At 34.1% G+C, this 5,492-nt stretch overlaps 1 long non-coding RNA gene across 1 annotated transcript; it reads left to right on the forward strand.

The window, feature by feature from the left end:
- The first annotated feature begins 3,405 nt into the window (after positions 1-3,405).
- LOC123478457 (uncharacterized) lies at positions 3,406-4,603 on the forward strand. The gene is made up of 3 exons (XR_006653667.2): positions 3,406-3,467; positions 4,248-4,320; positions 4,391-4,603. It is a non-coding gene; the product is annotated as an uncharacterized lncRNA (long non-coding RNA).
- The last annotated feature ends 889 nt before the right edge of the window (positions 4,604-5,492 follow it).

A 5,492-nucleotide genomic window follows, 5' to 3' on the forward strand; every position in this document is an offset into this window, starting at 1 on the left:
AAGAACATAAAAGTAAATCATAATAACATGAATTTCAAGTAAGTCTCTGGTTTGGCATTGAAACATATTGCACTATGTTAGGAATTTCCAATTTGCTAACATTTTCTCTAGTTTAACCATTTTCTTCTATAATACCACATAGATAAGTATTTCAGAGTTGGTTAATGAAGGGAGTCAAAAATAATATAATTCTGGGGTGAGTACAACTGACATTTATCTTCTTGAGAAAGATATGAGGAGAACTCTCTTGGTGTGATACTAAGAGTCATCCTTGGGCTCTTTATATGAAAATTAAGATTACATCAGAGAGTAGAAATTAGATATTTTTCTACTAATATTCTTTATAGTCTTATACTGAAAGATTTTTTGGGGAAAAATATATAACTGTTATTGGTACAGATCTTTAACTTTAAAGACCATTTTGTCACTGCTTTGGAACAGAGTCATTCTAGATAACCTTTTAAGGATATGTTTTAACTTTGACTCTAGAAATAAAAGCTATAAATTCATTTTTATTTAAAACAAACAAAGAAACACATATCACAATCTAAACACCTTATTCAATCTCCAAGAATTACTCTTATTACGACATATCGCTCTTAAAGGTCAAAATGAATGCTTTTCTTGAAATTTTTGAATAATCAAATATTTTGAAAAATAAGGAAGCTACTCTCACAAAGGAAAAGCAACACAGACATATGCCTTATATTTATAAATGTAAAAAAATTGTTTTGTTTTGAATATAGTGTGCTATTCATATCAATGAGTTTACAATTTCCTACATGATTTATGATACTCTAAGTGGTGTTATTTCAGTGTATATTTCAAAGCTGTGTGAAGGGAGAGAAAGAAAAATATTATATAACTTTGTCTATTAACATTGAGATTGGAGAGTAGGTGATTACTTTGTAGTAGGTGGTGTTTAACATGCCAAACATACAGCTAGTCGCTTAACCTGTCATCTCAGTTAGTTAACCCACCACTAGTTTTGGACACAGGCAATTTTGTGTAATAGCAAGAGTACTAGAAAAAGGTAATGAGATATCTGTGTTTTACTTAGTGTGCCGGCATAGGTGAAGTTGAATGGAGTAAAGGGTTTAAGAAATAGTAAATCTAGTTCATCAAATCGGTCATTCGCATGGAAAGAGAAAGTGCTCAGGATGGGGGAATCCTTAGAAACTGGCTTCTAGTCTTTCTTTACACTCAAGTCCCATGATACCATAAAGGAGGATTCAAGATTTGTATTTTTTAATACACATGGAAGAGAGTTCAAGAATGTCTAAACGGTAGTGAGAAAGAAAGTACTTGGAATAAAGTAATTGAGTCCAGGGCCCGCAGAGTCATGTGTGAGAATACTTGATCGGAGGCTGAGGAGCGTTCCTGAGATCGTAACCGGATCACGGCTTGTCTGGGTGGTGATGTGAAATAATGAAAGTGTGAATCTGGTTTTCAAATACGACTCCTGAAGAATGCCTTCACTGCGGGTGTCCAGAAAGCTGACCAAGGCTTGAGGACAGCAGAGGCTGGGGCCTGGTGCACGGTTGCTGAAAATGGTAGACTTAGTCCCACCATCTCTCTTCAGGGAAGGTGGCCCTATGCAGGTTAAGATCTGGGTGAAGTCTGAGGTCCAGTGAAAAAGGGAACCTGTGACTGAGTCGCTAAATGCTGAAAGCGGGGCAGGATGGGCGTTGGAAAAGCCTGACAGCTCCAGACTTGGCCCCCTGGCCTGTCTGATGAAAGAAAGGTGGTCTCGGACAGCTTGTTTTGACCATAATAGCATTTATTAAAAAGCTAAGCAGTATGATAAGCGCTCTACATTTGTTAGTTCACCAATTTCTCTCAGCAATCCTATAAAATTTGTATTATTATCTTTATTCCTAAGATGAAGAATCTTAGGCTAATAATGATAGAATAAAAATTTAAGGGTTTCTGATTTTGAAGCCTGCACTTTAAAACCCCACCTTATATTGTTTCTCCAAATAAAACTTTATTTTTTTTAGCTCAAATTGGGATACATATACATTTTCACTATATTTATGCCTCAGACACTCAGGGTTAATGCCTGACGTCAGTCTTATAATCATGCATTTACCCTGGAGGGTAGAGCATTGGAGTGCAGTGGAAGAAACTTTCCACATACACTTCGGCAACATGGAACTGCCCATGCAAAGAAAAACTCTGTTAAGCACTGGCCACAGTGAGAAAGGGGCCGTGCTTTGTGAGTCTTTTAAAAATTAGAAGTAGTAGTGACAAATTCAATTATCTTTTCCTGGGTGAAGAAGAAAACTAAGGAGCCAAAACTGGCAGTAGAAAGGACATGAAGAACTAGAACTGAAGTACCATTTCCTCATTTATCTGTCCAGGAGACAGCTCTCTAGAACTCCCAGAAATATCTCCTTTTGTTGAGATACAAAAGGGTTTTTTTTTCTTTTAATTTATAGGCAATCAACTTTAAGTATACCTAATAGTACCTTGTAAAATCTATGCAGCATAAATAGCAGGCCCTGTCCTTATGTGGTTGGTTTTCTGAGTCATTGCTTCTTTAAAAAGCTGAATTGATCTTTTTATCTTGACTCTAGTAGAAATCTGAGGGGATTTTTTGGTCAAATCATAAGTGCTTTGCCTATTAAACTATTTTCTTTGATTTTTGAGGCCAGAGTGGGATTTCCCTCCTGTATGTTAGAAGCTTGAAAAATAAACTGAAATATTTTTTTCAAAAGTGACTCATACTCAAACCTTTAAAGATAGCCATTACATTTTATTGTACTGGTAGTCCTGCCATGAAATGGATTTGAATTTGATTCTCTTCTACCTTCATGTAAATACACAGTATTAAGCTGAAGGTACACATAGAAAAAGAATTTACAAATGGAAAAGCCAGTAACTTCTTGACAAATTCTAACATTAAATTGTATTTCTTCTTAGCATTGGATAGGCCAGGAAATGTCTCTGTATAAGAAATATGCAATGTTGGGTACTCAAAGAGAAATTATAGCAATAGTTTGTTTTTATGTTTCTTCCACTGCCAAAGTAATAATTTCAATAGAGAGAGTCTCTTAGTAGTTGGTGATTTTGCTCTTAAACTATTGCTATGTACAAAATATTTACTTTCTGGTTTTTCTTGACCATTCCAGGGAGATATTGCATAGAACACATAACAAAATAATAGTTATTATACTTTAAATTAAATCAGAAAATTAGCTGGAGAAAGTGCTGGAAAGGGTGAATGAGGAAACAAATCCAATTGAGGTTTAGTGTAGATTCAGATCAACAATGATATTCATCAATTCTATTCTTAAATCTGCAGAAGACTATAACTCTCCCAACTATTATATTGTATAAAGAAGCTAAGAAACCTCATTGTTATGGCTTATATTCTTTCTCTTTCGTTTTTATGCTTGTTTTAAGCAACTGTCACGGGATGGATGAAATGTTCTTAAAGTTGTGGATGACATAGTAACTTTAAGGTGAGTTTGGACTAGATATATAATTACCAATGTCTTCTTTAAAAAAAATCTGCCTTTGTCATTCTATTTAATGTATTTGTCTCATTGGCACTATGTGAGAAAATTCAAAGCAAGCCTTCAGAAAAGGAAGTTCAAAGAGTTTAAAGTAGGACAGGGAATTAAAATTTGATTGTTAAAAGGAGGGGCAGATTTTCTAGTTGTCCATCCTTTTCATCCCTGGTAAAGAGGAGACCTTTTTGTGTAATAACACAACAAAGTTATGAAAGGCAATTAGTTTTAGAAAAACAAAGGTTTATTTTATATGTGGTCCACAAGAAGAACAGAACCTTCCTAGAATAGAGTGAAAATCTGTCTAACAAGAAGTTTAGCAGATTCTGCAGCATGAAATATTAGGGGTGGAAGCAGCACAAAGCCTAGAAGCTTCAGGCAAAGCAGGTAGGAAAGGAAGGCATGAGAGAGAGAGATGGAGTAAAAACTTCTGTTTTTCCATCAAGGACAGAGGGAACAGAAAGTCAACACAAAGAGAAAGTAAAGGAACAAGTTCGAGTCTATCAGGCTCTGGATTGCAAGTGTGTTCTATTGCTGCTCTTAGATGCTTCTCAGGATTTGCATTGTGTACCTGCTTTATATTGCTCTATTTTACACTGGTACTGCCTATTAAAGCCCAGAATGTGATCTATAGGGAGCTAAATGTACAATAAATTCAATTTAAAGCTCTTTACATTAGCAAGATATGAATAAGAATTTGTTGATCTCTGGATTTTATTTTTTATCTTTTAGATCCATGTTGAAGCTCTGTTCTGATTCTCGCATTTCCCATCTGCTCCAGCATTTGTTCAACCTTGGCACCCAGGTAACCGGTAGCTTATTTCATGGTCTGTATCCTTGCATTTTCTACTTTGAGCTCTTTTGTTTCTCTTCAGGAGCAATGTCTGTGGCTTATCCTCATGTTGACAAAGACCCAGATCTTCTTGTGGCCTTGGAGGATGAAGTCTTGAAAGAAAGGGATTCTTTGAAGCCCTATGACTAAGAAGTTAATAATAAGGAAGATATTTGAATACTACTGAATGGAATAAATAAAAAGGAGATTATATAAAAAGCTGTATCATTCAACCTCTCTTGTCCAATAAAGAGAAATAACCAGTTAATTCAATTCCCTGGGTCTGGTCTTTCAGAACCTGCACAAAGGTACTTGTTCTCCAAGAGAATACAATTCTTAAACCTCTCATCTTATCAATTGTGACCGAATTCCAAAGCTTTCGTGGGCAAGTTCTTTCAGATGCTCGAAGACCAAATATTGTCTGTGTTACAACAACACTGACAACAAAATAAAAACCTTGTTTATTTTTATGACAGAAATTTGTATGCATCCTGAACCTGATTAAGAAATCACAAAAAAAAGCAAACTACAAAATAAAGATGCTTAAATACTAAACACTAAATTGTGAAAATTAATCTTACAGACTATTGATAAAATAATAGCAAATAGAATTTATTTCAGGAATATAAGAATGGATAACTAAAAAGTCAATTGAAATAATATAATATAGTACTTTACCAAAAGAAGAAAATTACCGTATTTTGTCATGTATAATGTACACCACATTTTTGGCTCAAACTTTCAGGAAGAAATCTCTCATTTTAATTTTTTATTTCAATTATTTATTTATTTATATTTAGAAACAAAACTAATTATTGTATTCCAGAGTATTATTTTGCACACAGATATAGTTACTGCTTTTTAGAGTTATACTTTTAAAGCATAAGCATAAATAAAATAATTAAAAACATTTATATAAATACAGAATTAGTACTATGCATGTGTAATGTGCATCCTTATTTTTCCCCCAAAATTTGGGCAAAAAGTGTGCATTCGTACACAGCAAAATACGATAAAAGATTTTGCAATAAATGACATAAAGTAATGGATAAAATGCAATGTGTATTTCTGATTTTATAGTCTTAGTAAAATAGAAAAGAAGGACATTTCTTAATGGAACAGATACACATTTTGAACTAGCCAGC

This window comes from Desmodus rotundus, chromosome 2 (genome assembly GCF_022682495.2).
Source record: "Desmodus rotundus isolate HL8 chromosome 2, HLdesRot8A.1, whole genome shotgun sequence".
NCBI lineage: Eukaryota > Metazoa > Chordata > Mammalia > Chiroptera > Phyllostomidae > Desmodus > Desmodus rotundus.